The sequence below is a fragment of the Elaeis guineensis genome, chromosome 7, assembly GCF_000442705.2.
Source record: "Elaeis guineensis isolate ETL-2024a chromosome 7, EG11, whole genome shotgun sequence".
NCBI lineage: Eukaryota > Viridiplantae > Streptophyta > Magnoliopsida > Arecales > Arecaceae > Elaeis > Elaeis guineensis.
Genome location: NC_025999.2, coordinates 28248239 through 28273751, shown reverse-complemented (window position 1 = coordinate 28273751; position 25513 = coordinate 28248239). Strand labels below are relative to the sequence as shown.

Here is a 25513-nt window from a genome sequence, read left to right as displayed (position 1 = left end):
CGATCATCAATATCATTCTAATTGCTCCCAAAATCAACCAGTGACACCTAACAGTATATGGTAGCAATCCATCAGAACTGAAGATGAACCTCTCGGTGCAACTACCTGTGTGATTGAGTTTCTCTATCATGAGTTCCGACTGAATTAGGGTTAAGGTGAACTCGTCAATCCCAACATCAGTCATATGAGTTAATCGATCGATCTGAGTCCGACGTGAAATCCCAATGGAAAACTCTTTTTCCATTATTTCACTCTGTCATGGCCATGGGCTTAAGGACTCGATCTTTCGATTATCATAGGACTACTCCTCTCATCTACCGAGGTTGGTAGATCCCATCTTGGTGCGACCTAGTTCCTACAATGAATATGCTACAGCCAACATACACCTCAGGGTTTCAAATGGCTAGAAGATCGAGTTATGGTGTGTCAAACTATAACACACTCAAGGTGAACTGTCGATGCACCTTAGGTCAAAGAACTAGACACACAACTGCAGCATCGAGCTAGTCATTGATGAGAAGGTAGACTTCCTTATGACTGCTCGAAGTGGTCACACTCAGTACTCTCATTCTCAATGAATATCTGTACCCTCGCTCCGATATCTCCATACCGTAGACTCAAGACACATCTACCCTAAGAAAGCGATCGTACACCAACCTTCTTGATCGATCACCATCTTCGTGATGATCCTATGGTCAGGAGCTGTTTATGAGTTAGTTATGTAAATTTATGTCTTAAATTTTTAACTCTTGAAAATATGAATTTACATTCCTACTAACTCAAAGGATGTATCATAGACACAATATACACAATGTGATAGAAGAATAACCCTTTTATTCATTTATAGTCAAAATTATAAATTTGCCCTTAGATCTGTACAGGAATGTGTCAGCCATTCTGGCATCTAGGACACACATCTAACAGCTCATAGCTGCACACGTGCCCGGTCTCTACGGGAAGTCCACTCGAAGCTCCAATCTGATCAATCTTCTCGGGAGTGCTAGCTTACGTGAAGACCTTCTTCTTGACTGATCTAGATCTTTTTTTCAAATCTCTAGAATCTTTCTAAAAATTGAAGATGAACTTCTGGAGGAGATGAAGAGGTGGAAGAAGGATGAAGAAGAAACTAATTTTTCTCTAATTTATTCTCTCTTCCCAAACCCTTAGGATCAAAAACTTAGAATTCAACTTTTGCGCTAACCCAAAGAGAGAGGACTCTCCTCCTCTTTTTCATGCCATGAACCAATGCCCCAAGCCCCTTTACATGAAGAACTCTTCTTCTAGTATCTTACACACATAAAAAAACCACAAAAATCCTTTTTATAAGCATATAAGGAGGTGGGGTGAAGAGTCCAAGAGATCATAGACTCTTGATGTGTTGTCATCCCTACTCAAACATTTATGCCAAAATATATCAAAAAAATATAGGATGCCCCTTCTCATATTTTTTTATGATAAATCAATTTTCCAACTAATTTTTCATAAAAAATTTTCTCAAAATATTTCACATATAAGGAGAAAAAAATAAGTTGGCGGCAAGGTCTTAGAGATAATGTCAAACATTATCTATATGGTATCCTATTTCACATCAGATTTGAACATACCATTTAAAACCTGATCCAATCCAAATTTGGACATAAAATAGAGAAGGAAAAAACTCTTTAGTGTAAAAAAATCTCATATAAAAACTATTTGTGTGTAAGGATATATGGCATCAAAGTGGGAGGCATATGGGAGAAGAGTCCTATTCCAATAAGGACTCTTAATTTTCTAATTTGAATCTAAACCAAATCACATCTGATTTAGTCCAAATAAAATATATAAAACTCAATCTAATTAGGTTCATAAATTTTTAATCAAATTTTAATCAAATTAAAAATTGATTGAATGAAAGTCTTGATCAAATCAGGGATAATTATCTCTTAGCGATTAGATCATCTCATAATCTAATCAGGTCAAACCTAATTGAATCCAATTCAATTAGATTTTATTTAATCCTCTTTTCTCAATCAAATTAAATTAATTAGTAATCTAATTATTAATTAATCTTTTATTAATTCACTAATATAGTGAATTAATTTATTACAACTTTTGCATAAGATTAACCATCAATCGAATTGATGATTAAGTCCTTGAACGATTCTCAATCATTGATCAGTCTTATGATCAGTTAGAAACTTCTTTTGAGTATGACCCCATAGGTTCGAACCTAAGCTAGTAGCATAGAAATAACTTTCTGAATCAATCGATGTAGCCATCTAGCAATAGTGACCTGACGTCCGGATAAGTCAAATGAAGGCGAAGCAACATTCAAGAACCTATTGGCATATGATAATTATATAATTCATCCCTTTGACCCTAATACTCAAGGATGACCTAGGATTTAACTGTCAATCCTAGATAAGTCATCCATATTATATTTTAATCTTTTTCAAATCTATCGCATGGATTATCCGAGCTCAGATTTTGCTAAATTAAAATATATTGATACAATAACTCCTACTAATTCAGAGGGGTCAATCCCATCTTGACTCACGCACCGACTTAACAAATACTTGACTGCATCTAGAAACTTTTTGTTACTAAATTAAAAATTCAGTTAGTCCGACATCAAAGTACAGTGAGTTGCTTGCAAGTTACCGTGGTGAACTTAGGTCGAAGGGGCACTCATACCCATACCCTTCGCAAGCTATCTGTGACAGCAGAGTGCTCTGCAGTTGGTCACGTTGAGTGACGATGTACTCCTATATCTCACTTGCATACCATACCAGTGTTTTCATACCATTTGGTTACGAGGACAACCAACGCATATGGCACACAATGACCTACACTTGATATCACTATCGTCCTAATAATAGCGTATTGTTTGGTCGCGAACCAATTTAAGGATTACGCAATAAATCTTTCTTTATCGATCAAAATAATCCTAAAGACTTCATCACAATATAGGAGTTCATTAGAAGATGTAACCTTATGATGAATAAGATCAAATAACTTTTATTATTTATCAATTCATATACAATTAGCACAATCATCAAATGATTGGCTTTAGGATATATTTTCCAACAACTCCCACTTAGACTCAAGCCAATCAGTATAGTATCATATAACGATCTTCGATTTATCATCTCAGAATTCTTAGATACTGAGACTTTAGTAAATGGGTTGGTCACATTTTTCTTTCCATCAATCTTCTAAAATTTGACGTCACCTTAATAGACTTTCTGAATAAGCTGATAGCGATATAAAATGCCTGATAAGCTAATGGGACTTCAGCTTCTTGGCATGAGCTATAGCTCCAGTGCTGTACAATACAGTAGGACCATCATCGGAGAGTGCCACTCCTAGCTTGTCAGTGAATCTGTACAATCACATAGCTTCCTTGCAAGAATCGAATGCTGCAGTGTATTCTGTCTCACAATTTGAATTTAGCTATATTGCTCTGCTTGGAATCTTTCCAGTAGATTGCTCCATTATTTAGGGTAAGGATGTATTCTGATATGTTCTTGCTATTATTATATCCAACTAAAAATTAAAGTCATATTCTATAAGTTTTAAGTCAGATTCTCCATAACCGAACCACAGATCTTTAGTATTTCTCAAATACTTAAGGACGACCTTTCAGTGATTCTCATCCGGATCTTACAGGTATCCACTCACTACCCTAGTGAGTATACCATATCTAGTCTCACACATAGTGTATATGATAGAACAAATTCTACTCATAAATATTCTATGTACGTTGGATTGAAAAAACTCAAGCAGTCTCTTAGATCTATCTCTATAGATTTTTATCCCTAAAATGAAAGATGCTTTTTCCAAATCCTTTATAGAGAACTATGATAATAATAAAACTTTTATTCCTTGTAATGTAAGAAATCTAATTCCTGATTAAGAGAATTTCATTCACATACCAAACAAGAAATACACTCACAGAACTATTAACCTATTTATATTTGCAGGATTTTTTTTCGTTCTCAATGAAGCCATGCATTTTGATTACTTATTAAAATACATGTTCCAACTTCAAAATATTTAGCATTGCCACAGGAGAAAATATCTCATTATGATCCATACCATAATATTGATGATATCCTTAGATAACCAAATGAGCTTTGTAGGTCTCCACCTTCTCGTCTGCACTACTCTGATCCTATTGGAGATCTACTTACACTCTATGGATTTTATCCCTTCAAGTAGATAAATAAGTATCTATACACCATTGACCTTCATGGACTTTATTTCAGACTCTATGGCTCCAAGCCGTTAATTAGAGTCGGACCTCTATATGACATTCATGTAGGCAATCAGATCCTTATTGTTCTCATCGAGATCAACAAGATCACGTCCAGAAATTAGAAATCGAAGTATCTATCTGATGGACGTGGTACTCTACCAAATCTCCTTAATGGTACTTTTACAATAGATTCCAGATTTAATCTAATCAAATTCGATTCTATGGGTTTACTAGATTGTATCAGTTCTTCTACTTATCGAACTTTATAAGTTTTACATTAAAGACATCAGTACCTTCATCATGATACTCTTTTTTTGAAAGGAATGCCAAATAATTCTTATTCTTTAGCATGATAGAAGTTATATCCGCTAGATTCTTTTTTGGTTACTCTTCAAAATAATACATATAGGATCAGGATCCAAGCTAATTGGTCTGCAATTGTTTGACATAAATCAAACCTTCTCAAACCCTAAGATAAGAGAATATCGGCTTACGCCTAGTCCATATCTCATATTGAGTCCTTGCTACTGATTAGTTCGGAATCCAGTTTAGAATATGACAAGTAGTCTCAAGAACACAACCTTAAGAGGAGACTGACAAACTTGTAAACCTCATTATAAATCGAACTATGTCTAACAAAGTCAATTCCAATAAGAGAGAATCTTATTCTTTTCTAAATATATCAAAAACTCATCAAAAAAATATTCTCCTCCTTGGTCTGACCAAAAAATTTTAATGCTCTTCTTAGTTTATTTCTCTATCTTATTATGAAATTATTTAAATATTTTAAATAATCTAAATTTATGATAAATATGTTCGTAGATTCAATACATCAGTATGTATTAGATTCAAAACATCATTGGCTTGTTCACCTTTTCTAGCAAAAGATGATTCGATCATCTTACTAGAGAGATAGGATTGATAGGTTGACAATGATTTACAATCATTGACTTCGAAAATTATCTCCTATTGATCCTATTCTTATTTATATGATCGAGTCTAAATTGCCAAAGGTAGGCTTCCATGACATTATCTACTCTAAGGAGTCTGTTTGTTGTGTACAGTACACTAACAGGCTATGTAAATGTCATTTCTTAATTGTCCATATGATTTTGACATCATTTATAATGATATCATAAAATTATTAGATAATAGTGACAATCACTAAAATGACATTGTTAGAATTGAAAATAAGCTCAACGATTCTTAAAATCAGGATTGGAACATGACTTCCATCTCCAACGTTCAGAAACCTCTTATTGTTTCCAATCTTTCGACTAACCTGAAGTCCTTACAATAATTTACGTAGACTTTCAACATCCAATACCAAGATAGTAGTGTCACAAATAGAGAAATCACAAGGTGTTATCATATAAGTACCTTGTCCAGCAATCCTTTGCTGATTTCTCTTTCTTAGCCTATTCGGATCAAGGGATGCTGCCAGACTAGGTTAACATTAGACTCTTTTGTCAATTCGAACTCATCAATCCAAGCATGACTCTCTTACACCTTTTTTTTTATCAAAAAATTGTTGCCCCACTAAAAACACATCTTGAGAGGTGCGAAAGAACTCCTTCAACATTTGAAAATTTTTCTCCCACTGAGCATCATCGAATTTATAACTAAATTCATATTCTTCGCTACTCGCAATAACACCACATGATGATTTGATCATTTGGCCACTTCTGATAAGTGCTTTTGATCACATCATGTGTGTTGGACATGAAAACTTTAGGTGCTGGATCCATAATCATATTTATGATCTATTCGTGCTCTAAAACTATTTACAACTTTCGATACCATCTATCGAAGTTGGATCCTACAAATAAGTCACTATCAAACAATGAATGGAGCAATGAATATATAGCCATAACTGAAAGGAAAAACTCAAAACCTTTATGTTTATGATTTAATTAAGCCTAAAGACTTGAACTTTAGTCTAAAGGTTCTCCCACTATTTTAGTTGAATTAGTGGCTTCTACCTCCAATCCGAAGAATTACTCTAATTTTTTATCGGGTACTAGAATTCATATAGACTGCACACGAGCCCGACTTTGGCTGGCTCACCTATATACATCTATGGGTAGGTTCTTAATCAATTATTTCACCAAATAATTTTTAGTAATTGATTTAGCCCTAGGTAATTTTTTAGTTGACTTTGATCTTCTCTGCAAGTCCTGATTCGGTCCAACCATTAATATGATCATACTTATAAATCTAACTATCAAATAATCATGTCTGACTTTGACCGGCTAACCTAATCACTTAACAGAGAGACTCGACTAAGTCATCATATTATGAATGATAATTTCAATAGCAGATGAATATCAAGCCTTTGGACCGCTAATGATCATCATACTAATGGACCTATTATCACCCAACTTAATGGGAGACTATGATCTAGTTATCCCTATTACTAGCTCATTTTAGAGATCTAATAATTTATAAAATTTAATTTATGAGTTAAGAGAAGAGAAGAGATCAACCAGCAAACCATAATCCTCCCACTGATTTCATCAAGTCATTGAATTAGATTAAGGTTATGCTGATTGAAATAGCATGTAGATCAATCACACTGATCAACCTTAGTGACATGGATCAACTCGAATCACTTAGTAATATAATCAAGACATAATCTATCAAATTGATCAGATAAGTAAGATCAATGGGAGGATCTATCAAGCTTACCTTAGACACCATCAAAATGGCCAGATAAGCCGCATCCAATTAAAAACTATCGATCGGAATGCCGAATATACTTTAGACATCAATTGGTTAATTAATTTCGATTTGACTAACCTAATGATTCGGATTCAACCACTAAGCCATAATCATGGTCCATTTGGTCTAATCAAAGTCATAAACTTGACCATCTACAACTATTGTATTGGTTCTAAAGAAATCCTGATTTAATCTAATTCAACATTTGGTTAGATTTAATCAATTTCTCTAATTAGTCCATTAACTCTTTGATTCTAACCTTAGGTCTAACTCAATTAAGAAGATCTGATTTAAGCTAACCCATGCCCCTATATTTTATGTAATGCATTAGATCTTAAATCACAATTCTAGATCTAATCGATCCTTTACTTAATTCTCAATTAAGTTCAGCATCAACATGGATTTAAGTTATGGTTTGAAATAATTTCAACCTTTTTATTTTATAAATAATTTATAATAAATTTTATACAAAAATTTTTTATTCTGAAATTGGATCGACTCAATCAACATTGAGCTGGCTACACAAGAGGACTGGATCGACTCAATTCAAAACTGGGTCGACTCAGTGATTGTACAAGTATATTTTAGATTTAAAAAATCTTACATAATTCTAAAATAAAATCAATCATAAACATCTTTTAGATCATATCTAAAATTTTTTTATGATTTAAAATTTTATTTTCTCATGATTAAAATAATTTTAATCATATAAATTAGATGTCTTATATTTCATACAACTTTGTATCACATACAACAAATCTAGATTTTCAAAATCTAAAGTTTTGTAGAAAAGTAAGTTCTTCCTTTCGTGTTCTTCTTCATAGAATCTAATCACATGAAACTCCTACATGCCATAAAAGAACCCCATCGAATGGGAAGAAAGGGCCTTTAAACTCTTCCTGCTCCTATGACCGGACGGTCTGATAATCAATCCAATCCAAGTACTTACTAATCAGATCATCTAATCTAATCACATATCATATATGCATGAATTTAAATCTAATCTAAATTATATCAGATCTGATTATTACTTTAGATCATATCTAAATCAGATCATAAACATCACATGCATAACATAAAATTAGATTTTATCAATGATCAGCACAAACTAGGACAACTTTTTCACTGTAAGGGTAAATCCTATAGCAGGACAATCTTATATCCATTTGTGTGATCAACCATTAATTAAATTTAGATCAAAATATCATATATTAGATCTAAAGAAAATTAAAAATCAGATTTAATACACACATAAATTATGTTATAGCAAACTGAGACTCTGATACCAATATTAAAGAATGTAGGTGATTTCATGCATATATTTTAAAATTTTTTTGAATAAATTATAATAAAAAATAATTAAATTAATCAAATTAATCTAATATACATATGATCTAATTATCAAATCAATCTACTCTAGGATCTATGACATGATATATTGCATATAAAATCTAAAAAATACTGAAGATAAAATCAGCATGCATGCATGTGAGCAGTAGATCACATCTACTTCTAATCTGAGTTCAAAACTTGATACCTTTACACGGATCGATGATCACCACTGTTGAGAGATATAGTGAAGGAGATCCTTGCTAGTTGCTTGCAGCCACACACACGTCCGACTTCTATGAAAAGTCTATTCGAAGCCCTGATCTAATCGGTCTTCTCGGGAGTGCTAGCTCATGTGAAGATCTTCTTCTTGGCTGATCTGGATCCTTTCATCAAATCTCTAAAATCTTTATAGAGATTGAAGATGGACTTCTGGAGGAGATGAAGAGGTGAAAGAAAGATAAAGAAGAAACTATTTTTTTTTCTAATTTATTCTCTCTTCCCAAACCCTTAGGATCAAAAACCTAGAATTCAACTTTTGCGCTAACCCAAAGAGAGAGGACTCTCCTCCTCTTTTTCACATCATAAACCAATTCCCCAAGTCCCTTCACATGAAGAACTCTTTTTTTGGAATCTTACATGCACAAAATCTCCTTTTATAGGCGTGTAAGGAGGTGGGGTGAAGGGTTTGACCCGATTAGGTTATGAGATGACCTAATCGCTAAGAGAGAATTGTCCGGGCTCAGATTTTGCAAATTGAAATATATTGATAACTCCTACTAATTCGGAGGGGTCAATTCCATCTTGACTCATGCACTGACTTAACAAGTACTTGACTGCCTAGAAATATTTCGTTACTGAATTAGAAACTCAGTTAATCCAGCACTAAAATACAGTGAGTTGCTTGCAAGTCACCATGATGATCTCAGATCGAAGGGACACTAATACCCATACCCTTCGCGAGCTACTTTTGACAACAAAGTACTCTGTAGTTGATCATATTTAGTGATGATGTACTTCTACATCTCATCTGCATGCCATATCAGTATCTCTACATCATTTGGTTATGAGAACAACCAACGCATATAGCACACAACGACCTACATTTAATATCGCTATCATCATAGTAATAACATATCGTTTGATCACAAATCAATTTAAGGATTACGTAATAAATCCTTCTTTATCGATCAAAGTAATCCTAAGAACTTTATCACAACATAGGAGTTTATTAAAAGATATAACCTTATGATGAATAAGGTCAAATAACTTTTATTATTTATCAATTTATATACAATTAACACTATCGTCAAATGATTGACTTTAGGATATATTTTTCAACACATAAGAAACTGATTTTCCTATCCATACCTTCTTAGGAATATCACCGTCAAAGGCATATGAAGAAGAGAAATTAATCAAATCAACCGCAGTCCTCATAGCTTCACCCTACAAAGAGCTAGGTAACTTCAAATAAGAAAGCATGCACCGAACTTTTTCAATAATGGTATAGTTCATCCTCTCTGCCATCCTATTCTGTTGAGATATCTTTATGATAGTTTTCTTTAATCTAATATCATGTTGTCTACAATATCTCTCAAATTGACCTTGGTATTCACCACCATTGTTTGCTCGGATGCATCTCAATTTTTTTTCTTTCTCCCTTTCAACACTAGTATGAAATTCTTTAAAGATGTTGAACACCCGATGTTTAGATCTCAAAGCAAAAGCCCACAAGATCAAAAATGGTCATCAATAAAAGTATAGTGCACCACCAAGTATTTTTGTGGTCATGGAGCATACATCAGTATGAATTAAATCTAACACATGCGATTTCTTATATGAAGAGAGCTTATGAAATGAAATCTTATGCTACTTGCTATGTAAATGATGAGTGTAAGGTCTCAAATATGTATCTTTTAAAGGAAGCAAATTATGTCTGGATAAAGCATCAAGTCCCTTCTCACTCAGATGGTCAAGTCATCGATGCCACAAGTCTGTGGAGGTCTCCTCAATTGTATTTACCTTCTACTGCACACCTTAGCTTATAATCTGAAAAAGCCAGCTTCTTGTCTTTTGCTACCACCAAAAAATTTTTGATGAGCTTCCATTTTTCTTCACCAAAGTAAATAGAGTAGCCCTCATCATCTAGGACACAGATAGAAATCAAGTACAATCAGATATCAAGAACATGCCCCATATTTCTCAACAGCAGTCTACATCTGGTGTTGGTCTTTAAGCAAACATCTCCCATGCCAACAATCTAAGCTATCACATCATTTTCCATCCTGACCGGCCCAAAATCACCTTTGGAGTAGGACAAGAAGAAGTCTCTCTGAGATGTAATATGGTATAAGGAAGCTGAATCAATTATCCAACTAGGTTCCTGGCATGTGAGACTAATATACTCGTCATCATAGGCAATCATAACCTCATCATCAAATACAACTATAGCTGTACTTTATGTCTCTTCTTTCTTTCTTTCCACCACTCTTATCCTGATCCCTCTTATACTTTTTGCACTCTCTCTAAAAATATCCTAGCTTGTTACAATAGTAGCAAGTGACACCCTTCTTGGACTTTGATTGACCTCTGAATTTTTTCTTATCTTTCCTATCATGAGACTCACTATCCTTTTTACTGTAGGAGGGTCTATTTTTGCTTCTCCCCCTCTGCTCGATAACTAGTGCCTTAGAACCTGTATCTATCAAATCCTACTCTTTTCATCGTTTGCTTCATTCAATATACTATCCTTCACCATAGTCAAGATAAGTTTGTCACTGATAGTGAAATTACTTAGCATCACCACCAATGTCGCTCAACTATCTGATAAGAAACTCAGTAAGATTAATGCCTATACCTCATTATCAAGAAGTAGTTTCATTGTAGCCAACTAATTTAAGATCTCCTAAAAATTATTCAAATGTTTTGAAGTATTTGGCCATCCTTATATTTTAGGTTCACAGTGTTAGAATATCGGTAGGGTTGCATACATAAATTTCAAAATTTTTTTGAAGAGCAGCAAAATTGAACTGAGTTAAATCCTTTAACCCCACATGTAATAGATCTCATCTATTCCTATCCGAGCTCAAAAATAAAGATATTTATATAATCTAAAAATTAAAATAAAGATGAGATCGAATCTCAAAATCTTTGTGCGGGATAAAATACACCGCTACCAATGATCTTAGATCCGAAGTTTCTTGAGCCGTACACATGTCCAGCTTCTACAGATATCCACTGGGATCAATCTTGAATTTTTCTTCTCATGATAGATCATTCTTCTCTAAGTAAGATCTTAGCCTCTTTGAACTTTTGATCACACGTCGATCTCTGACTGCGGTGCCAACACTTGAACTGCAGCACCAACATTTGAACTGTAGCCTTTCTCTCTTTTGCTTGATGTAGAAGAAAAACATTCTTCCCTTTGGGCGTGTGGGAGGATGGGATGCCCAACACTTGGGCATTGGAAAGAGAGAAAGCAAGGGTGGTGTGGAGAAGGAGAGGAGGAAGTTTTGAATCTCAAAATTCAATTCTTTCAAACCCTAGGAGACTATCTCCTTAAATAGACCTTTCTTGATTCCAAATCATTATCTAATCAGGCTAAAAAAGTTAGATCTTATCTCATAAGGTCTCTTACCTTTTAATCTGATATTCTTTCTAAGAAAATCAGACCTAATTGGAAAGGCCCTTACTTCAAAAGTCAAGTGGATGTGGTGCCCTCATCTTATAAAGCAAGATGAGAGGGCACCACATAAATTATTAGGCAGGTAGTTGGGGCGCCAACACTTGGCGCCCCCTTAGGGTTTTCATGCACAAGAAAGGGGGCATGGCCCCTCTCTCTCTCCTTTCATGCCTAAGCAAGAGAGGAAGTGGGCCCCTCTGTCTATCTCACTCTCTATCCAAGGGCAAGCGCCATCTCTTCTTTCCAATAATTTTCACATCACATTAGAAAATAACAAAGAAGAAAATAAGAGATTATTTAGCCAACTCATTGACTTATACAATTTTTTTGGGCCCATAAATAGGTGCCCTACTAAACTCAAATTAAAATAGATTTAGATTAGATTCAAGGCTATGAACTTGATCCAATCGAAGTCCAGAGAAAAATTAGATTTAACCATGTGCTAGAATGATTCTCTTAAATCCAATAAGATTTCATTAAATCCTAACTCAATTAGAACTTCACAAGTCCAATTGGTAAATTCAAGATTAAATCCCTTAATGTGTGACTCCATAGGTTCCATTCTATCTGGTAGTGAGATATATTGTGATCTCCATCATAATATTATCGAAACTCTTTTCGATGAATTGAAACAATTTCAGCTCTACCCTTCGAGGGTCATCGATTATCCAAATGACACTCGATGAGTCCCACAATCCACCAGTGACACCTAGCAGTATATAGTGGCAATCTAGTAGAATAAAAGTGTAAACCCCTAGATGCAGTTATCGTATGATTCAGTCTTATTATGAGTCCCGACTTGATGAAGGTTATAGAGAACTTGTCAGACCCCATCGTTAGTCATATGCTAAATTGGCTTAACTTGAGTTCACTTGTGAATCTCGTAAAAAATTTTTTTCAGTATTCACACTTACTTTAGCCAAAGACTTTCTGAACTCAGTCTCGCAAATTGCTTAGAACTTCTCCTTTTCTACCAAGATTAAAAGATTCCTTCTAGGTGCATCCTACTCTTAATAGTGAACCTAAACCTACTGTAGCCAACATACACAGTAAGGGCCTGAATGGCTAGGGATAAAGAAAATATGCAGTCAAACTTAGTAGTCTCGCTGCGAGTAGCCGATGACACCGTAGGTCAAAAGACCACTCACACCACTGCAGCATCGAGTCAACCACTGATGAGTGAGTAGACATCCAAATAATTTTTCGTGTTGGTCATGCTCAGTGTAAGTTATTCTCTAACAACCACCCACACTCTCACTTCAGTGTCCCTACACTGTAAATCCAAGACTCATCTGCCTACAAGGAAGGTGAACTATACATCGATCTCAAATAGATTAATCACTATTCTCCATGACGATCTTTTGATCGAGAGCATTTAGAAACTAATCACTAAATAATGTATGTCTCAAATTCTCAATACTTTGAGAATATACAAAAATCATCTTTATTAATTTCTAAGATAAATCATGGACACATAAATATAATTAAAATATAAAATTTTTTATTAATAATAAAAATATTACAAGTATAAAATTAAGTCCTAAAATTATAAAATATGTTAGCCAATAATTAGCTTCTAGGGCACATATCTAACACACAGATCTTCTGATCAGGTAGGCTTTATTCTATGTATTCTTTCACTGATACAGATCTTTCAGTTTATTTCAAACTTTTTAAGCATCTATCTCTATAGCAATATCATGGATTACACTCACATCAATCTACTATCTAATCGTAGTCGTAGCTTTTCTGTTCAACTTTTTTCACTCATTAGCTTTTACATCATCCAGTATTTTTTCTGCAATTCAATCGGTTCAAACAAATCTCGACAATACAATAAATCCTTCATCATCATCCTCCACAAGGAATAATTTGATGAAGTTAATTTAACCATATCAGATTTATCCTACATTTTAATTAGTACAAACTACACCGACTGTCTAACCATAGCTCTGAGATCAGTTATTGGGATGAAAGGACCACAAATAGAATTATACCCAGGATAAATTTTTTTTCCTTTATACAAATTAAAACAAGCAATAACTCAACAATATCAAATCCAGTGAATATAAATAAAATCAAACATAAGGACATCAGATTTGTGTTGTGAATTTTTTACTATATAAAATAATAGAATTGCTGTAGATCTTCTCTAAATCAACTAAAGACTATACAAATATATCTTCAAGACCAAATCTTGATTTTCACAACAAAAATATTCACCATCAATAGGATGGATTTCAATAATAAATAAGGATAGATCTCACCAAATGCGTGGATGCTTTAAACAATTTGTGGAGAAGGATTTTCAAAGATTAAAACCATTCAACTTATGGCTCTCGATGTCAAGAATAATATACTAAAATTTTATCAAAATCGGGATAAAATCAACCATCCGATCGTCCAACAAAGTAGTTTCAAAATCTTTTATTTTCTCCCCTTGCCACAGCCTTTATTTTTCGTGCATGCTTTTGATTTTGGCTTTTCCATGCTCCATGGTTTTCATGCGTTGCGGCACAAGCTCTATACTCCTTTGTTGCCCATTAAATAGGACATTAATAGAGTTCTTTTTGGACTCTTCTTCCCACCCCTTTTTTTTATTTTAATAGGATTCTAATCCCACATGAGGGATTTCCAATAGTATCCAGCACTAACCACACCCCTGGTGGCGATCATGATCAGAGACAACCCCTTGCTGGTAACAGCAGTGGTGAGGGCCTCTTGACAATCCAAGCATGGCCACATCTAGCAATGGTGGCTAGATCGACAGAAAAATAGAAGGATAAAGGAACAGGAGAAAGCCATATCCATCATAAAATCCGGCCACCAACAGCACCAATTAGACCGTCAATGGTGGTCTTTGGGGTTAGAAAGGAAAAGAAGAAGAGTTGACGTTAGTATCTCAATTCCAGTGAAAAATTGATGGTGACATGGCAAAGTTTTCTGACTGATTAAAAAAAAAATCAAACACGAGATTGGCGGCAATTAATCAGCATTTCAAGAATGAGAACCACAGAGGAAAGAGGGAAGGGCTTTTATAGATTGATTAAGTCCAATATGCCTCAAACTCTCCTTTCCTCTCCAAAATCGGAGAGGAAGCTTACTTCCATCTAGAGTCCTCCTCTTCTACCTCATGTGCCTAGCATACGAGGTTCCATATTTTTTTTAAACCCTTTTCTACCCTTGCTTTGAGATTTGTGTAGGGCAAAAGTTCTTGGCCAGGTCATTACAAAATTACTGAAATGTTGTCAAGAAAAAGAACTTTAGAGAAAGCTGCTATGCTTTGGCCGAATAATAGGTTCATTGCAATTTTATCATCTGTTTTACAGTCAGCAACCAAATTTATAAGGATTCCAGGTTGTGCCAAAGACCTGTGACTTTATGGTCAATTATCGAATAAGTTAAACTTTTATACACGAAAAGGCATGCCATTCATGTGAAAAGGTACTGTTTGTACCATAATTGATACATGCTCACATGGTTTCCTTCCCTCCTCCCTGGTCCATTTTTTTTCTGGTTTCAGATGCATCATGCATGCTTTGGCATTTTATAGGGGAGAAAAGAGTTGTCTGATTAACCATATAGAATAAAAGTTTTCCTCAAAGAAATCCTTGAGAATTCCTTCTAAGAGAGCCCAATGGTCCCAATAATGTTAAGGTCCTATTTTTCTTTTCTTTTCTTTTCTTTTTTTTGTCATCTGCCTTTGGACTTACCATGACAAGCAATGCAAACAAAAATTCTGACAATTGATGTTATTTGTTCGGCACCGACAGGCAGGAATAAGGCAACAAGGACACTTGAGAGTTGAGACAGTCCAACATCGTTGCGTTTGGGAGTTGGAATTTGATCATTTCGATCTTGAGAACCCATACACAAAGATGAGGATTCAGTTCACTTTGGTATGGTGCCAAGGATATGACAGTGCCAGTGACACAGTCATGCTATATCAGCCAAATCCTTTCACTTGGTTCAACATCACAAGCTTCCAATGCTGTCCATGCCATTTGCAGGCAGCATGAGCAAGCAATGCTATTCTGAAGGTGATTTTTTTCAGAGATCAGGTGACTGATAACCCAAATTAGCTTTCTTATCATTGTTCCTTTTACATCAATTGTGGCCCTTACAGTGAATTACAAATTTTCCTTTAAAATTAACCGGATTTATTGTTCCATTGAACCATGATAACAATCAAATGCACTGCATACTTGATGAGCTTTACAAGGTTAAGTGGAATTTCGGATTGAACATGAAAACATCTTAAGATCAAGCCATATAAATATGAATAATTCATGTGGCAATCTGACATTGCTGCCATGTAATTCAAAATTCGCCTATAAAATACCTACACAGTGATCACAAAATGAATAAAGCTCGACCACACCCACAAAGGTGCTTTACCAACGCCATAATAGCAGCCTCTCAAAGACTAGTACAGTTTATGGACAAACTTTAGGCAACAAAACCGGTCTTGTTCAAGTGACTGAATGGTAGCACTATCTGACATTATGATCTTCATGGCACTAAATTCAACAATTTTGGCAATACTGTAACTTTTGTCTGAAACTAGGCAGACCATGCTGGTCCACAGCCATGAATAATATTCATCAACTGACCATTGAAAGCACTCTGATTAAGACCCATGAACCTACATGGACCTTAAACAAATGTGACCATACACTGTAAAAGACCTGTTAGGATGGTAATGGTGTATGATATGAGCCAAATTGGTCTCATTCGTGTCCCTGTTCATAGCAGCTACAGTAGGAGAATCAATTATTGTGATGCTTACCTCTTCAAGGATGAAGGCGACCAAAAGAGTTCTAGGGTTGTGTGAATCTGGATTGCCCACTCAAATTGACCATTAGGAAGAGGTTTTACAAGAAAACCTATTGTTATAGCCCAAACCAAGCCCACTAAAGCCCATTAAACAAAAAAAAAAAAAAAAAAAAGAAAACAGAGCAGGAAGACTCCCGATCGGAGTCTTCCTCTTCTCCGATCAAGAATCGGAGTCCTAGGGCCATTGAAAGACCCTAGGACGAGCTCTATAAGAACCCTTCCCCTCTCCTCTATGGGTAGACCCTTCCGTCGTCGTCGATTGCCGGAGATTTTTCTCCGATTTTCCCGTTTGAAGCCGTGACTCCTCGACCCGTGTTCGCCGCGATTTCTCGCCGGTGGTGGTCACCGGAGGTTGTGGTAAGGTCTCCCTCCTCTCCCTCTCTTCTCTCCCTTCTTTCCCGTGCCTGTGTGCACAATGGCCGGCGACGGGTGTCGCCGGATTTAGTTGGAGAAAGAAACCCCCCTGTAAGCCGCCTCTTTCCTCGGATTTTCCGGCGCCGACGGTCACGCCGACCGCCGGCCCTGGTCTCTCCGAACCCGGGAGAGTCGGCCGTTGCCGCCGGCCACCTCCGGCCATAAGATGGCCGTGATCGGCCGATCAAGGCACGGGGACCTCTAGGTCCCCTGTTTCGGCCCAATGAAAGCCCGGGAAGAAAAGAAGAAGAAGAAGAAGGAAAAGAAAAAGAAAAAGAAAAGAAAAAAAAAGAAAAGAAAAAAAAGAAAAAAAAAAGAAAAGAAAAAGAAGAAAAAGAAAAGAAAAAGAAAAAGAAAAAGAAAAAAAAAAGAAAGAAGAAAAATAAAATAATAATAATATAATAATAATAAATAGGATTTTCTCTTCTCTCTCTTCCATGAAGAAAAAGAAAAAAAAAAAAGAGAGAGAAAGAAAGAAAAGAAGAAAGAGAAAAATAAAATTAATTAATAAATAATGAGATAAATAATAAAATATGAGAAAGAGAGTTTCTCTCTCTTCCCTCTCTCTCTTCAGCTTGAATTAGTATTTTTCTCTCTCTAGAATTGGATTTTCTCTCTCTACTTTCTCTCTCTAGAATTTTCTCTCTAGATTATCTCTCCTAAGATTTTTAGAATTTTGAGAAGAATGATGATGAATTTAAATGATCCTCGTGATGGATTTTTGATCCGTGATCGTCGGACGGTACACCGACATCCACTTTGATCAGATCAAGTATTTTTAGATTTTATTTCTCATGATCTTATTTAATTATCCACATGATAATTTTAACATGATTTGATATGATCAATCAGAATTTGTTGAATCATATTGTCTGAAGAATTCAAGATGGATTTTCTCTCTCTAGAATTTTCTCTCTCTAGAATTTTCTCTCTCTAAAATATTCTCTCTCTTGATTGATTCTCTCTCTAAAAAAGGTTAGTGAATGAAGAAATTTCTTTTAATAAGTCTGATCTGATTCTAATGAAGAACCTTGATCCATGATTGTCAGACAACGTATTGGCACCCACTCTAATCAGACCATGAATCTTTAGATTTGATCATCCATGATTTCCGATCTAGCCATGACTTGATTTGATCACATTGATTTCACCAATCGAGATATTGGACCCATCGTAATGTTGGATTGTGTCACCTGATCAATTCGAATTGTACCTCATGAATTCTCTCTCCTCTGATTTTCTCTCTCCACTTGATTTTATGAAATCGATGAAGAAACCTTGGTCCTATCACTTCGAATCCGATTTGATCTGATAGTCAAACTTTGGATCATTTAGGTCCTAATTAGATTTTGATTAGATGAAATTAGATGATCGGACCCAATCTAAACTGTTGAAATATAGAATTCGTATTCTTTCTAATTATTCAAATTGATTCTGTATAGGATTGTGGATGTTTGATCATGGGATATCGCGATATGATCTACGAACAGAATTTTTGGAAGAAAATTTATAGAATTTTATGGATTTATTGGAATGCGTTCGAGGTAAGTAATGTTTCACCTTTTCTAGATTCATCGGCAAATTATAGTGTATTCTTCTGATATGATTTGTGAAACGATGCATGAATTGGATGAATGGTATTTTTGTTATGAAAGTATCTTATTTGAAATGTTATGATGAAGCATGATTGAATATATTGATTTCATGATGCATTATATTGATTGATTTCGATACTACATGATTATATGTTTTATTATCGAAATTAGAATATGAAACATGATTTATGAAGAATTATGACATAAGAAACAATAAGAATTGACAACCTGACTATGTTGAGGACCCCGCCAACGGGGGCATATACGTTGGTAATTGACTGTCCTGAGGATTTGTGTCGCCAGTAAGACCAGCGACATGTCGCCAGATAGACCAGCGACAAAACCGCCAGTTAGACCAGCGGTTCCAAAGGACTTGGCTGCCAGATGATTCGCAGCCCACCGCAAGCAGATACGCGGTATTATGACCCTGCCACAGGGATAATGTGGTCATAGCTCATGGTTGACGAAAAGAAATCGAAGAACAAAAGAAATTGAAATCCCGAAAGAAACTTGAAATTTCGAAAAAAAAATGAATTTGACATGAATTATATTGCATAATTGAAATTGATTTCGAATTGATGAACTCTATATGCTTATTTTCTATAAATGATTATTTACTTATATGCCTGATGAAATCTGTTGAGAAGTGATCGTTGCTTACTGGGCTGTCTAGCTCATTTCCTCTTATTTTACTGTTTTTACAGATGTTGAGGAATTAAGATGATACAAGATATGAATAGAAGAGTGATCAGAAGCAGAATCTTCGTACTTTTATTTTAGGTTGGAAGGCTTATTGAATTTGATGCAAAGCCTTTGAATTATTGTTGAATTTATTAAGATATTAAAGAAAAAATTTAGATCGTTATATTTTGGATTTAAATTATTGACTAATTATTCCGCTGTTGTTTTAGGATAGTATGATAAGATGCCTTGCATGCTTATGGGAAGAGTTTTCTATGAGTATGCGGCGGTTGCCATGACCCTCGATTCACAATCTCGGGTCGGGGGCGTGACAATTAATATGGTATCAGAGCATAAGTGGATGAATTATGAAACATAGAATCAGATATAGAATGGGTGTAAGTGGATAGACACCAGGGACATTATAGTGTAGATTTTTGATGATTGTAGTTGGAGAAATATTTATAAATTTTGATTAAATATTGAGATTATGTATGAAAGGATCACAATAGATTATAACATATAGAATTTGAAATATGATGGATGATCTATTGATCATGATATGATTAGTTAGATCTTGATCGAAAGTAATCACAAAAGGATTGATATAAAATTGTATTGTGCATTATGGTTATTAAATTGATCATTGATTATTCAAGTGAATCGTAAGTTCAAATTTGATGTGAGAATAATACTATGATATTACTTCTAGTTGAGAAGTTGACTATTATTAGCAAGATAAAGACTTGACGATAAAATGTTATTCCAGAATGGGCTAAGAAAGTTTTTTTTTATGATGCTTGATTGGAATATTTATCGAAATTGAATTTGATATGTGGATTATATATAAAGTGGCATATTGAGATGAATGTATATTTGAGGATATTGCAAAGAAACCTATTTCTTATTGATGAAATCGATTATGAGGTTGTAGAATATTCATCATACTGGAAGCTTTAATCATCATCCTTAGATCTAAATAATGGATTTTATTATGTCTATTGGAGACTACATGATGTGTATGAAATTTTAATTTAAAGACTTCGTATCTAAGTTGATCAAGAGATTTTCTGATATTATTGTTGAGGTTGTTAATGAAAAATTGATATCTTCAGATTAAGATAAAAGATCTGATTTATATTTATCTCAGATTAAGAGATCCATGTGAATTTACAATTTAAAAAATTGGGATTTAGGAATTGATATGGAGTTCCTTTGCTTTTGTTAATGAGGTCCCTAATTGAATCTACTATTAAATGGAGATTTGATTTTTTTTTAAGCTTGTATGATTGTTATGAAAGGATATTTAATAGATATTGAAGATCCCGATGATAGAAATTTTAGAAAAAAAAATAATGATTTGAAATCCATATATATATTCTGATTATGTCCAAATTTGGTGGAGCATCGAAGGATTTTCTCGTTGATTTGACTTATAAAGATTTTTGGTTTGAAAATTTATCGAATTGAATTGATATGAGAATTAAGATTTGATTCATATTGATTATAGTAAATCTATATGATGGTTTAAATATGATATTGGACTCAAGGGTTAATCAAGATTATTGTACATCAGTAAAGATATGAATGAGAATCGAAAGTTAATCTTTGATTTCAATTGAAATTTAAAATTTTAGGATAAAGAAATAATTTGATCTAACTTTTTTTTGGTGAACCTAAGAAATTTTGATTGTTAGATCAGAGTGCGCAGTGGAAGCATGGTAATCTGAACTACTTTGAGTAAGTCAGGAATGTTGATTCTCTGAGTCAAAGAATTATAATAAATGATATAGTTTGATATAAAAAAAAAAAAAAATTTAGATATCCTAATGTGATTTTTAAAAGTAGTGCTTCCACCTACTATGCTACAAAAATAATTAGCATCCTAATTCTAGGATGAGTGGACCTTTGATTTTTGATTTTAGATTTAGAATATTTAGAGATAAATTTTCTCTATTCTAGAATTAAATTTTATAATTCTTTATTTATTAAGAAGAATTTGAGATTGTTTATCGAATGATGATTTTGATCTTAGATTAGTATACTCAAATAATTATCTCCAGGGTATAATGAAATTTGAAGTTAGAACTCTTTTGATTATTATTATTTCTCAGACTGAATGAAAAAGATTGAGGTTATCTGTTGATATTGACGATTGTTCTACAAAAGATAGAATGGAGTTATTCATAATTTGATAATGAATCGATTAATTAAGAGTTGTTAATGTTTAGATAAAGAAAATTGATATACTTACTTAGAATAGAGACATTGATTTTGATTATAAGAAAAATATAGTTTTGATTTAGATCAATTTTTGAGTTATTGATTCTTATTATGGAATGACTTAATGATAAAATTTGCTTCAAGAATTAGAATATTTAAGAGTTTGAGGGTTTGAGTAAGAGAACTTCAATGACTAGAAAATAGTGATATTGATTTCAATCAACAATGGTGATATTGATCTTTATGAAATGACTTAATGATGAATGAAGTTCTTATGCAAGAATAGAGACATTGATCTTTTTCTATTCACAAGAGATAGATTTGATTTTAATTTGAGTCATGAGATATTGAATATTAATTTTTACAGGAAATGAGATCATAATTTTGAAATCTTGAAATATTGAAAATCTTTGAGATGTTGATCTTGATGAATAAGAAAATGAATAGTTCCGTATCAAATTGATATTAATGTATTGACTTTTTCCTTATGAAATGATTTAAGAATGAATTTGTATTAAGAATTAGAATTTTGAAATATTTGAGGATGAGATTCAAGTAAGAAACTATGAAGACTCAAGCAAAAATATCCCCAGCTCTTCGAGACTACAGGTATGAAAATTTCGAGGACGAAATTTCTTTTTAGGAGTGAAGAATGTTATAGCCCAAACCAAGCCCACTAAAGCCCATTAAACAAAAAAAAAAAAAAAAACAAAACAGAGCAGGAAGACTCCCGATCGGAGTCTTCCTCTTCTCCGATCAAGAATCGGAGTCCTAGGGCCATTGAAAGACCCTAGGACGAGCTCTATAAGAACCCTTCCCCTCTCCTCTATGGGTAGACCCTTCCGTCGTCGTCGATTGCCGGAGATTTTTCTCCGATTTTCCCGTTTGAAGCCGTGACTCCTCGACCCGTGTTCGCCGCGATTTCTCGCCGGTGGTGGTCACCGGAGGTTGTGGTAAGGTCTCCCTCCTCTCCCTCTCTTCTCTCCCTTCTTTCCCGTGCCTGTGTGCACGATGGCCGGCGACGGGTGTCGCCGGATTTAGTTGGAGAAAGAAACCCCCCTGTAAGCCGCCTCTTTCCTCTGATTTTCCGGCGCCGATGGTCACGCCGACCGCCGGCCCTGGTCTCTCCGAACCCGGGAGAGTCGGCCGTTGCCGCCGGCCACCTCCGGCCATAAGATGGCCGTGATCGGCCGATCAAGGCACGGGGACCTCTAGGTCCCCTGTTTCGGCCCAATGAAAGCCCGGGAAGAAAAGAAGAAGAAGAAGAAGGAAAAGAAAAAGAAAAAGAAAAGAAAAAAAAAGAAAAGAAAAAAAGAAAAAAAAAGAAAAGAAAAGAAGAAAAAGAAAAGAAAAAGAAAAGGAAAAAGAAAAAAAAAAGAAAGAAGAAAAATAAAATAATAATAATATAATAATAATAAATAGGATTTTCTCTTCTCTCTCTTCCATGAAGAAAAAGAAAAAAAAAAAAAGAGAGAAAGAAAGAAAAGAAGAAAGAAAAAAATAAAATTAATTAATAAATAATGAGATAAATAATAAAATATGAGAAAGAGAGTTTCTCTCTCTTCCCTCTCTCTCTTCAGCTTGAATTAGTATTTTTCTCTCTCTAAAATTGAATTTTCTCTCTCTACTTTCTCTCTCTAGAATTCTCTCTCTAGATTATCTCTCCTAAGATTTTTAGAATTTTGAGAAGAATGATGATGAATTTAAATGATCCTCGTGATGGATTTTTGATCCGTGATCGTCGGACGGTACACCGACATCCACTTTGATCAGATCAAGTATTTTTAGATTTTATTTCTCATGATCTTATTTAATTATCCACATGATAATTTTAACATGATTTGATATGATCAATCAAAATTTGTTGAATCATATTGTCTGAAGAATTCAAGATGGATTTTCTCTCTCTAGAATTTTCTCTCTCTAGAATTTTCTCTCTCCAAAATATTCTCTCTCTTGATTGATTCTCTCTCTAAAAAAGGTTAGTGAATGAAGAAATTTCTTTTAATAAGTCTGATCTGATTCTAATGAAGAACCTTGATCCATGATTGTCAGACAACGTACTGGCACCCACTCTAATCAGACCATGAATCTTTAGATTTGATCATCCATGATTTCCGATCTAGTCATGACTTGATTTGATCACATTGATTTCACCAATCGAGATATTGGACCCATCGTAATGTTGGATTGTGTCACCTGATCAATTCGAATTGTACCTCATGAATTCTCTCTCCTCTGATTTTCTCTCTCCACTTGATTTTATGAAATCGATGAAGAAACCTTGGTCCTATCACTTCGAATCCGATTTGATCTGATAGTCAAACTTTGGATCGTTTAGGTCCTAATTAGATTTTGATTAGATGAAATTAGATGATCGGACCCAATCTAAACCGTTGAAATATAGAATTCGTATTCTTTCTAATTATTCAAATTGATTCTGTATAGGATTGTGGATGTTTGATCATGGGATATCGCGATATGATCTACGAACAGAATTTTTGGAAGAAAATTTATAGAATTTTATGGATTTATTGGAATGCGTTCGAGGTAAGTAATGTTTCACCTTTTCTAGATTCATCGGCAAATTATAGTGTATTCTTCTGATATGATTTGTGAAACGATGCATGAATTGGATGAATGGTATTTTTGTTATGAAAATATCTTATTTGAAATGTTATGATGAAGCATGATTGAATATATTGATTTCATGATGCATTATATTGATTGATTTCGATACTACATGATTATATGTTTTATTATCGAAATTAGAATATGAAACATGATTTATGAAGAATTATGATATAAGAAACAATAAGAATTGACAACCTGACTATGTTGAGGACCCCGCCAACGGGGGCATATACGTTGGCAATTGACTGTCCTGAGGATTTGTATCGCCAGTAAGACCAGCGACATGTCGCCAGATAGACCAGCGACAAAACCGTCAGTTAGACCAGCGGTTCCAAAGGACTTGGCTGCCAGATGATTCGCAGCCCACCGCAAGCAGATACGCGGTATTATGATCCTGCCACAGGGATAATATGGTCATAGCTCATGGTTGACGAAAAGAAATCGAAGAACAAAAGAAATTGAAATCCCGAAAGAAACTTGAAATTTCGAAAAAGAAATGAATTTGACATGAATTATATTGCATAATTGAAATTGATTTCGAATTGATGAACTCTATATGCTTATTTTTTATAAATGATTATTTACTTATATGCCTGATGAAATCTGTTGAGAAGTGATCGTTGCTTACTGGGCTGTCTAGCTCATTTCCTCTTATTTTACTGTTTTTACAGATGTTGAGGAATTAAGATGATACAAGATATGAATAGAAGAGTGATCAGAAGCAGAATCTTCGTACTTTTATTTTAGGTTGGAAGGCTTATTGAATTTGATGCAAAGCCTTTGAATTATTGTTGAATTTATTAAGATATTAAAGAAAAAATTTAGATCGTTATATTTTGGATTTAAATTATTGACTAATTATTCCGCTGTTGTTTTAGGATAGTATGATAAGATGCCTTGCATGCTTATGGGAAGAGTTTTCTATGAGTATGCGGCGGTTGCCATGACCCTCGATTCACAATCTCGGATCGGAGGCGTGACACCTATGGTACCTGCTGCTTGTATAATTGAAAGCTGCAGGGCTGTCAAACCTTCCCGGGAGCATATCAATAACAATGCACCTACATGATATCCTAACATACAAAATAGATACAAATCAAAGGTTCCTAACAAAATAAATTAAGAAATATAAAAACAAAAAGAAAAAAGCCACAAACA

The 25513-nt window shown here is 34.4% G+C and overlaps 1 long non-coding RNA gene across 2 annotated transcripts in view; it reads right to left on the bottom strand.

The window, feature by feature from the left end:
• Window positions 1-16229: 16229 nt before the first annotated feature.
• Window positions 16230-25513, bottom strand: part of LOC140859159 (uncharacterized) — a 10833-nt gene continuing 1549 nt past the window's right edge. For both annotated transcript variants that reach the window (XR_012142634.1, XR_012142633.1), the window contains exons 3-4: window positions 25339-25428; window positions 16230-16858 (exon numbers count right to left, since the gene is read on the bottom strand). This is a non-coding gene — a long non-coding RNA (uncharacterized lncRNA). The remainder of the gene's footprint in view (window positions 16859-25338; window positions 25429-25513) is intronic.